This window comes from Chanodichthys erythropterus, chromosome 1, assembly GCF_024489055.1.
Source record: "Chanodichthys erythropterus isolate Z2021 chromosome 1, ASM2448905v1, whole genome shotgun sequence".
Lineage (NCBI taxonomy): Eukaryota > Metazoa > Chordata > Actinopteri > Cypriniformes > Xenocyprididae > Chanodichthys > Chanodichthys erythropterus.
This window is the reverse complement of record NC_090221.1, coordinates 1160545-1172570: the sequence shown is the minus strand read 5'-3', so window position 1 is coordinate 1172570 and position 12026 is coordinate 1160545. Positions and strand designations below refer to the sequence as shown.

Genomic DNA, 12026 nt, shown 5'->3' with positions numbered 1-12026 from the left:
TATCCAGCTCTTCTGCGTCAGTACATTAGTGACGGTCTGTCACGTCCCGTCTACATTCCCTCCATCACGGCCCTCGGCAGGGTGTGTCGCGTGTTTCGGTGTGAACGCGAGATGGTGATTCTGCACATATTGCCCTTCTACTTCTCTGACCCGTAACCAGAAACATTAATCTGAGAGCCTGAATAACCACCTTCTTTCTCCTTTGTACCAGGATTAGTTCAGCAGGAAATGAACGCTCTATTATTACTAAACCCTCATATCAGATTTTAGTGGAAAAAAGAATTGATGACTTTGAAAACTACAGCACTGCACACAGTGATTACACCTGTTAGAGTGATCGTTGACCTCAAACATTAAAATTACCACTATTTACTTCTAAATCCATATGAATCCAGCAGTTTAATCTAAATGTGAGCACTTCATATGATGAAGCAATTTAATTTACATCAAATATGTTCAACAGCAGCTCAAACGCACTTGTTGACATGTGAGATCAAACCTCATTGGTTCTGGCTCATTTGGGCTTCAGTTTACCATATTTGATGTGCTCCATGTATGTGCGCAGATTAATGTTTATATGAGAATAAAAATTTAATAAAAATAAAATTTAAACAGATGATTTCGACTTGATTTCAGTGAAAGAATCCTTCGGTTCGAGTCTATCAATGATCCCATCACTGTTCCTGTTCTAGGGTTTGTTTCTTTTCATGTCTTTTATTTTGAAGTTTCTCATAGCCAAGTTTCCTGTTATTGTGTCATGTGATTCCCTATGATCTGGTCACGTGATTCCTTTGGTTCATGTGTTGCGTTTTCATTGGTTTGTCTTGTCAGGTGATTCTCAGTTCTGTCTTGTCATTGGTTTATCGTCTTGAATACTCACAGGTGTACTCCGTTAATCATTAGTCTTTGTTTATTTATAGCCCTCAAGTTTCCTTCTTCTCTTGTCTAGCTGTGTTTGTTTGTTTGTAACCCATTAGACTGCACACGGGATCTAAACTACATACTATCAGTGCAAAAACTGCAGACATGTCGAGGATAACAAAATTAAGAGTCTTAATTCTCATAGTCATAACTACTATATACCAACATTAAATGAATCATTTGATGCAATGCACTTATTGTGAACATCCATGTTTTTGCATTATACTTGTATATAATAAATACCCGAGTGTAATTACAGCTTGATTCACTTCTTTAATCAGGGCTCAAGCACTGAAGGTACATCGATAGACACCAGTGTATCCGTTGGCGGTGTTGTTCTACCGCTCGAGTGTAATGCCCGTAAACTGCTTGAGTGAAAGTTGTGAAATTTGGTGCACAGATAGAGGACAGACTAAACTTTAACCACAGCAATTTTGGAGTCTCTATATTAATCCCTCTAGCGCCACCAACTGTCCAAATCTACAAACAAAATAATTGTTTCCTCTGATTCCTTGCCTCGAGTTGATTTGATTGCACCTTCGTTTTCCATCATGAAGATTTTTCCACATTTTAAATTTTCCAAAAAACCTACTTTTTCAAACTCCTCCTAGGACCTTGCTCCAATTTTCATGAAAATTAAACCAGATCATCTTCAGACCATGCCAACAAAAAGTTATGGAATTTGTCAAAAGTTTGCATATTCTGACCAAACTTGGTGTGTGTTATGACAACATGAGCTGAGGATACCTGCACAGTTTCAGTGCAGTGCCACCTAGTGGTCAGGAGATATGAAAAATGGCTCTTTTTGCCTATAACTTCTGAAGAGTTTGGCCAAAAATCATTGGTCTCTTTAGATTCAGTCGAAAAATACAAATTTTTGGTGCCAGCCATTTTTGATTTTGTAGTAAAATGTTATATTTAACAAATGCATTGGTGTATCGTTACCAAACTCGGTATGTGTCTTCGGCACCATGCTCTGAAGATGCTCAAAAAGTTGTAGCAGTGCCACCTTGTGGTAAAAAATTATAATGGCACTTCAAAAATTGCTAATAGCTTCCGATTAGTCTTGCTTATTGTAATGAAGCCATTGTTATGGGTCATGCTGAGAATATAGATACCAATTTTGCCATAGTTTACCAAAATGTTTACTTTTTCAAACTCCTCCTCCTTGACCATTGCTCAGATTTTCACCAAAATCGAACTGTATAATTTTCAGACTATGCCAGCAAAAATGTATGGTTTTCGTGTCGATAGATTTACGTTTTGATTTGCGTCATTGACACCTTACTCTGTCCACACCACATCAATTTAGTCACAGCGCCACCTATTGGTCAAACATGATAAACAATTATATCATATTACTACCATTTATATTTATGATTTTTCAGCCATTTTGGCCATAATGTCTTTAATTGCTCATTTATGCAGTTGGTCTGACGCTCCCAGCCATGCTGGCATGACTTATCATGACTTATCATGCCTTCATTGTGCTTAACCATGATAATTGCTGCTTGCAGCTATATTTTTACATCTATAATTACACTGTTGACTCTTAACCCACCCATACCACCAAACCTGTCCTAACCTTACCCATAAGGTAAAGTGTTTTTCAATACAACATCAACACATACGTACAAGCGCACAGCAGTTAAAGACGCCCAACATAAACTGTGACTCAGCTCCGTCTATAGTAACAAGAGACTTCTAGATTTGCCTTGTTACTCCTCCTCAATGATGGTGGATATCTTGTAAACATCCACAAGACAGATTTGCTCCGCAGTGAAATAGAAGTAAATGTTGAATGCACATGGGGTGAACACACCTGCGCTTCCCCATATGGAAATCACAGGTAAAACATCAGTCGCATCAATTATAAATGATGCCACCTGCTAACCTGCCCTCTCATCAGTTACTGTGTGTGTGTTTGTGTGTGTTTGCAAGTGGGTGCTGTCAGGAGGGAGAGCGGCTTGCATAATCCGGCCTTTGGCAGAGAGCCACATCATATAATGAGAGAAAGAAAAGAGCTACATGAGCTGCAACACTGGGGCTAAATTAAGAGAGACAAGACTGTTCCTGCCTACAGGCACATCCACTGATTCTCTCTCACACACACACACACACACACACACACACACACACACAGCGCATGTGCAGCACCTCACCGAACACAGACTGTGTGATAAACAACGGTTACATGGAGCCGTTTCATTGATGCAAAATTTGAAACAAGCAGTTTGTGTCACTCACTGGCACTACAATACCTACTGTACAGTTATAGTTTTATAAGGAACGCCCACCTGAAGGGCAAAACGAGGCTTTCCTCTGCTGCCTGCCAGTCATTTTTACCAGGTTTGTACTAAGTACTAATATAAGACAAGCCCAAATCCAGTAAACATCTTATTGATGAGGCAGGTGGGCGTTTTTCCTAGTACGACATACACAGAAATGCCTGTTTTACTCCAGACTCCGAGTTGCCCGTCTGAAGTCAGGTAGAACTAAATGCAAAGTCTAAACCCTCATTAGCATTCGCAGCGAACTGATCAGTGCTTTAGCGGAATTTGTGGCCTTGGATGAATGAAATATTTAGATGTGCTTCAGTCGGCTGGATTGAGCGCTGGCTCTCTTTCAGACGGGCCTCTATTGAGGAAGGGTTTCAAGTGGTCTGGAGTCCTGAATAATTCAAGTCTTTCCAAAGGTGCAAGACTCACACATACATTCACACATTCACACACACAAATCTGGATTGAACTCAAGCAACACACACCAGAACAATGAGACTAGCACTCCGGTTAACATGAACGACAAAACTCCTACAAGAAAACACCTTCCCTGCTAAAATCAAGCCAATCTTTTCTTTATCGGTCACTGATTTTGTTAATGTGTTACTCTAAAAGTGCACTAAGTAACAGCATCAAGGATGACAGAGCTTTACTCGAAGTGCTCTCGCAGACGGTCACACGGCTCTTTAGGTCTGGAAACAGAGGAGTGTCACGAGCTCTCGGGCCGCGACTGTGACAAAAGTCTCCAAGCAACAGTAAACCAAGACAGCATACAGCTCAACTTCAGTGATCGTGCTACAGAATTTTAAACCAGGAGAGACTACTGAAATTAAACATCTTATGTATTACGTCTTAGGAAAAATGCAAAATTGCACATGCATATTAATGTTTTAAGGTGCAGACAGTTCAACTTTTACTGTTCACATGCTGAAAAAAAACAAAAAACAAATCTAAATACTCACTACTCAACCTCACTAATGGGCCAGTCGATGATCAGTCCACCTGACCACCCCTATGATCATGAACAGAGGTGTAAAGTACTTGAGTAAATGTAATTAGTTATTGTACTTAAGTATCTTTTTGGCTATTCTGTAGTTGTACTGAGTATCAAAGATATTAGCAACTTTTACTCTCTACTTGACTACATTTTTGAGCAAGTAAATGTACTTTTTACTCTACATTTCTGATTTACACATTTACAAATTTACACATTTACACATTTACAAAACACTACAATTACAAATTACATTTTTCATGACACCTAACTTTTTCTGCAGCAGTTTCTGCTATAAAGAAGCGAAATCGCCATCTAAGGGCATTGAAGATACTACATCTTGTGCATTTTGCCTTTTCTCACCCAAAACTTGTCAACAAGGATACTTTACGTGAATGTGAGCGCATTAGCAGGTAGTTTCTGATCGCAGGTGTTTGATTTATTAGATGAGGAAATGACTGCAGCCGGTGATGAGGCCGAAACCAACACATACATAGACTTTGACCATTTCATTTTACTTAAAGAGATAGTTCACCCAAAAATGAAAATTTGATGTTTATCTGCTTACCCCCAGTGCGTCCAAGATGTAGATGACTTTTTTTCTTCAGTCGAACGCAAATTATGATTTTTAACTGCAACCGCTGCCGTCTGTCAGTCAAATAATAGCAGTGATTGGGAACTTGAACAATAAGAGGCGAAAACACGTGACGACACATTGATGTCCTAAGACACGAAACAATCAGTTTGTGCGAGAAACCAAACAGTATTTATATCATTTTTTACCTCTAATACACCACTATGTCCAACTCCGTTCAGCTTCCTGTTAGTGAGGTCAGATCGGGCTCTGACAGCGGCAGTGATGTCTCGCGCTCATTGAAGTATATGGGCGAGACATCACTTCCGTCATCACAACGCGTTTTTTGACCTCACTAACAGGAAGCTGAACGAAGTTGGACATAGTGGTGTATTAGAGGTAAAAATTATATAAATAATTTTCGGTTTCTCTCACAAACTGATCGTTTCGTGTCTTAGGACATTAATGTGTCGTCACGAGCCGCAGGGTTTAATTTTGATTTGTCTAAGCAAGTTTTATTTACTGTTATAGTTGAAGTTCCCATCTACTGCTATTATTTGACTGACAGACGGCAGCGGTTGCAGTTAAAAATCATAATTTGCGTTCGACTGAAGAAAAAAAGTCACCTACATCTTGGATGCACTGGGGGTAAGCAGATAAACATCACATTTTCATTTTTGGGTGAAATATCCCTTTAACATTGTTTTATTTATCCGCTATATTGACAAGACCTTTTGATGGATATTGGTTTACTCATGGCCTTTTTGTGCACTTGAGCTCAACTGAGACTTGAGAGTTTGTAGAGGTTTAAAAGGTTGTCGTGTCGACCTTGATTTATTGCAACATTGAGGTGTTCAGTTTTATTTTGATTTTAGAAAATAAACTTGATTTCTCATCTTACAAATCAATTGTTTCTTATTTTCACTGGCATGTCTCTCAGGACTAGTGCATCTCTGAGCCTACATTCAGCATGAGTAAAATACTGTTAAAATCAGATACTCTAAGACTTTTACTCAAGTCGTATTGGAATTGGTGACTGTACTTTTACTCAAGTATGGTTTTCAGGTACTCTTTACACCTCTGATCATGAAGTATGACTCGAATGTAGAGGATGTGCTGAAACGGCAGCAATGATAAATGGCAGAACACATTTTTGCATAAATTAGCTGGAGTGAAACTCACAGCAGCACACAGTCATGCTGAGACATGCTTCAACACGCACTCCAGACAAAGAGATCAGCATCAGAGGAAGTGCCTCTTTAAATGGCGTGAGTTCATGTGTTGATATCGTGAGGCGGCAGACGCTGAAAACACCGCGAGCATCATTATGTGTAGCAGACCGAACTGAGACATGCAGAACATGTGGACTTCAGGGGCCGTATTCACAAAAAACATTTGATCTTACCACTAAGAGTTCTCCTAAAAGGCACTAAAAGTTTTTAGCTAAGATAAAGGTTTTAAAATGCAAATGTTGCCATATTCAAATAAAGGTTTAAAATCTAGGCTAAGTGTCACTAATTAAACTAGTATATAGAGTTGATTGTCCACCTCTTGGATGTCGAGAGAATGCAGAATTCAAGTGACAAATTATGTTTTATAAATAAAGTTTGTAATCAGCTCAAGAGGAGGAATATATACACAGACGAGAGTTGACTCGCCTATAGTTACTTCGGCAGTTTTCTGCATCACTCCGCTAACCCGTCCCTCACTCTCGGCTGGGGATGCGAGGAGAACTCTGGAGTTGGGCTGAATTTCAAGCTCGGAGCCCTCCATCTCCTTCGACAGCACACCAAATACGCTTATTATGTATTTTATTACTCTATTCAATCATTTGTAAGTGTGAACGCATGAAAACCACTGCCACAGGTAATCAGACAATATTTGTTAAAGATTTATTTTTGGCGCCTCATCATAAATTCAAATCTATAAATCAAAATGTATTGCATTTATGAAGAAAGGCTCTGTCGCTGTTCCCTGAATGGTGTTCAGTGTCTTCTGGTGGATTAGGACTGTCTGTGATTTGGTCTTAGGAGTAGTCAAGAGGACTCCTAAATCACTAACGTTTCACAGATTTAGGAGATAGTTTTAGCGCTAAAATGTTTTGTGAAATACTAAAATTAGGACTAACCCGCCCATTATTTTTAAGAGTGTCTCCTAAATCGGTGATTTAGGAGCTACTTTTAGCCTTAAGATGTTTTGTGAATACGGCCCCTGATTCAATAGATTTTTTTGAGCTTTAATATTCACAGACACTAGTCCATAAATTGCAGTTTATTCAGTGTGCATCCCTACTTTTCATTTATTAATCCAAACTAGGGGTCGACCGATTATCGGTCTAGCCGATATTAAGCGTTTTTATGGTTATCGGTATCGAAAAACAGCCCTGACCCGTCGAGGCATGGACCTCTCTAGACCCCTGAAGGTGTGCATCTGTAGATGTTCCTGTAAGTTGCGAGGTGGATCCTCCATGGATCAGTCTTGTTTGTTCAGCACATCCCACAGATGCTCAATTGGATTGATATCTGGGGAATTTGGAGGCCAAGTCAACACCTCAAACTCATTGTGCTCCTCAAACCATTCCTGAACCATTTCTGCTTTCATTATCCTGCTGAAAGAGCCACAGCCATGAAGAGATCATCAGTGTTATTCACTTCATCTGTCAGTGCTCATGATGTTATGCCTGATCGGTGTATATATCGGTTCAAAATATCGGTTATCGGTCTAGTTTATCTGTAAAAACACCTAATCCAATCTTCAATGACATTCAGAAAGTTTAATTTGTGACTAGATTCCATGATTCTGTCTTCATTGCAGAAATCAAAGGCTTCGTCTGAAATACCGTAGGTGGGATGAGATGTGATGTTAGACTTGCTGCTTCAGGGAAACAGTTCTTGTTTCTCCAAACAGAAATGTGTGACTTCAGGCCAGCAAAGTACTGTACACAAGAGCGCAAATGTAGACGAAAATATTTTGCTCTCACACTGCAGTGTACTGTGACAATGACAAACCGCAGTACTACAGGATATTTATAGTCATCTATAGATATCCGCTGAACCAGACGTGGTGTTGTTATAGCAGGTCAACACTTGAGGAGTGTGATATCAGGCTTATATCATGACCTGAGAGATGAAACTGATGAGAGATTAACACAAAATTCTGCTTCACTTTATCAGAAATCAGATGATGTTTAGAAACACATTTTTCCCTTGTTGGGTCTACACAGTCCGTGGCAATATTTGCACATTTCATGTTTGATTTTAAGGGAATTTTGTTTGCTATAAAAGTATATGAAGAGTCAAAAACAAAAAAACAGACTTACATCAATAAAATTGAGAACTGAGTTTGATTTTAGAAACCAGAATTTCAGAAGCAGCTCCAGTCTTACACAAACCAATAAATTACGCTAATTCTTGCCAGAAGAAGCCCAACAATGTCTCTGGTTACTCGACCCGTTTTTTTCCCCTCAAAAGACTAAATCAATACAAGGTTGCTCAGATTCCTCGCCTCATCTCTGCTGGGAGGATTCTGGGTAACTGGGGAGTATCACTGAGGAATCACATCAGCTCGAGCCGGAATGAAAGGATACGTGACACCGGCTGAGCTTCACTCCTCTGGTGAGCCATCGAGAGAAAGAAAAGAGACTTAAGAAGAAGTCAATGCAAAGCAGCAAGAGGTCAAGCCAGATCTTGATCTCTTTCAGGATGCAGATAATGAGAGCTTTCTCTCCGTCTCTCTGGTGATGTTTCACCTGGAGAAGACGGATCTGTCTCTCTGCTGATTGACTCGACCTCTTCCCAAACACTGCCGGCTTAAAGTGACAGTTCACCGACAATTCTCTCATCACTCACTTCTCAAACCTGCATGACTTTCTTTCCCCAATTAAACACACAAAAAATCAGATTTTAGCAGAATGGTGCTCTTTTATATGAATAAAAAAGATGTCTTTCAACTATCCTCTTCAGTAAAGCTAGTCGAAACACTACTTGAGAGATTCCAGTGTGAGCTCACAAATCTTCTACTAAAGCCGTGTGATTATCAAGAGTGTTAGTCCAGCTCCAGCTCTGGACCTGACGGGTGGAGATGTGTTTAGGGTCATTATAGGTTTGGCTGGAGGAGCTGGACATCCCGCATCAGTGACGGCCAGAACCATATCTGCTTTGATCTGTTGTACAGGCGTGTCTGAACAGGCTCAAGATGTTTGTGTTTTAATTCTTCCAGCTCCAGCGATGCATCAGCAGATTCACCACACGACCGCTGTGATAACAAGATCAAACTATTTACAAAATACATACCAAATGTGCCCTTACTGTAAGAGCACCCAAACTATTGTAATATAAAATATTTAAATTATTTAATTTATATGCGTCCTGCCAAGCAGTAATGCGGTGAATCCTATGATAAAACATCTGGTTATATAGTGCAGAAAAAAAGAAAAAAATATTTTACAAACAAAATAAAGCGTATTTTTACTACCACACTAATGTTGATATTAGAGATGCACGATATATCAGCCACCATATCGGTATCGGCCCATATATGTTCATTTTTTACATGGCTCGATAAGAGCTGATAAATAATGGATTATTTCAGCTGAGACACTTCAGATGTGCACTGTTCACCATGATGGTTTTGTGAAATATGATTAAAATCACTTCAAAAAGGAAAATACAGTAAGTGCAACATGTGCAGCGCAAGTGTGTCATATAAACTTCATAATATTATAATCGTGTGTTTGGGACATGGATTTAATGCTAAAACTTTTGATTTTGTAATCAGGATCTCAAAATTATATAAGAAAATTGAGATTACGATTAATCGGCCAATATATCGGTTTTCGGCTTTCAAATATAAAGAATTATCGGTTATCGTATCGGCCAAAATTTTCATTTTTTCACACATTTTTCCACGTTATGATTACTATTCCATTTTCATTTCTAAAACTCTTCCTGTGAGGGAACAATGCTGTTTTGTTGTTATATAAAACATTAATAAAATGCAGTAGACATAAGGCCTGTTCACACCAAGAATGATAACTATAAAGAAACTATAAGAATAACTAGAATGTACATTTCCTGAAGAAAATGTGAATGGTGCTTGCAGTGGCAAAACTCGGCACTCTTGATTAGCATGATGCTAGCATAATTACTGTCCTGTTAAGATGTTTTTAGCATGATGTTAACATGATTAGCATGTTGCTAGCATGATGCTAACACCCTTAGCATGCTGCTAGCATGATTACCATGTTGCTAGCATGATTTTAACAAGATGCTAATCATCAGGAAAAACACACTGGTTCATGAGCACGGCTTCACCATAGTATGTCTATGGGGCAAATTTGGGCAGCTCTTGCGCCCCAGGAGTACAACTTACACCCCATTCTGAGATATGGTCTGAAAGAGCCTGTCAGCCTCTTCAACCGTGATAACCCACATGTTTCTATGAAATTCTCGTTAAGAGCTATGACTCGTCAAAGTTTGTCCCAATGCAAAGTCTATGGGGTTTTTTTGGCTACTTTTTGTCTCTTTAAAAACTCAAGCTCACTAAAGCAGGATGGAAAAAAATCATTTTGAAAGAGATTCCAACAATATAGTTTCTTTTTGCCATTATCGTTATAGTTGTGCTGTGGACGGCAGTATTCTTTTATATTTATTCTTTATCGTCCTTGATGTGAACAGTCCTTAAAAATGCTCAAATTATTATATGCAAAAAATTGTAAAATGATACTTTTCTTTTTCTTAGAAATAATGAGAGAAATATGACAGCCATTTCTTGACAGCTGTTGTGAGATTCGCCCAATGAATGTCAGAGAAGCTCACGAGTGTCTATTGTAACTGAAAACCGCAGAGGTCACCGTTTGTGACGAGTCCATTCAGACACGAAACAGCCTCAGGAGCTCAATGGTTTAGTACAGAAATAAGGCCAACATGATATGGACTACACAATACACACACACACTGAAGGTTCTCTTAGCAAGACAAATAAACGAGGAGTGGACAAACTCACAAACCAGCTCAAACCGTCCACTGGACCAATCAAACCATTTACTGTACAAGCTTATTTTCATTTACATGTGGGTTTCCACAGGAGCAATTCTGCCCAAAATAACAGGAAAGAACTAAAAAGCACTGGAATAATGTTTGGGAAGAGGATAAGAGGTTTGGTGTCGACGGATTAGAGGAGCAGAAGCAGATGTTCCTCATGACAGGAGCACAGGAAGTTACTGCGCTGGAGGTTCAGATACAGTATCGACTCAGAGCGAGAACAACACTAATGACAGACTCGTGTCTGAAAACACTCTAGAACTTTTCACTGTTTTGCACTTGATAAAGCAATTACACGACTGGAGACCAGCTCAACCACTCCTAAAGAAACTCATCTTCAGCGGTCAGGAAATGCATTAGAAAACACTTCTGTGCTCACAGGTGTAACCGGAGAGATGAATTAATGCATATCCTCCTGAGACCCGGGAACAGACTTCAGTCCTCTGTAGTGCACACTATATTTTAGTGAATTTCTCTGACATCATGTCACAGTTTTAATGTCCTGTGAAGAGCACATTCAGGGCAGGGTTTCTCCATGACAACAACTTCTTGGTCTTTAAATATGACTGAAAATGAAAATGAGCACTCTTATGGAAATATGACAATATTTCGTAATTATCATTTAAATCTGATACATTTTCAAATTTTTTGATATAAATCAACACAATGTTATGAGGTTTCAAATCAAAATATGAGGAGATCAGGACTTAAATCATGGGATTTTAGGAGATACAACAAGTGAATAGGGAAATAAATTATATATAAATATTCCTAGTAATTATTAGATATTATTATGAAAATGTTGCCAATTATTACACTTCTTTTTTCATTGCATGTTGCTCCAAGAACACATTAATATGCAAATTAGATACAGTGTACAGATGCATTGCATTGAATGGGAAAATCCATGTTTGACTATTTTATTGCATAAAGTAAAATGGTATGTCAATTAATTCCATTATATCTTTCATAACGTAGTTGAGAATCATCTTTATACAAAGTTTGGTTAAAAACAATCCTGAAGCCTAAAAATTAATTGGTGATTTTAAAAAAAAATCCCATTGTTTTTGCTTATGCATCATTTCATGCCAAGTTATTTTTTAAACAACTTAGTCCTGATTGTGTCCACTATAGGGTGTAACATATGAATAAAATATAATTTTTCAAAAATGTTATTTTTAATTTGTTTCTTATGCTCTAAACAATATAATAACTTT

General features: G+C 38.6%; 1 protein-coding gene across 1 annotated transcript in view; it reads right to left on the bottom strand.

Annotated features, from left to right (window-relative positions):
* mgat4b (alpha-1,3-mannosyl-glycoprotein 4-beta-N-acetylglucosaminyltransferase B) overlaps nt 1–12026 on the bottom strand; it is a 101254-nt gene that overhangs the window by 88528 nt on the left and 700 nt on the right. The gene's annotated exons all lie outside the window — the stretch shown is intronic.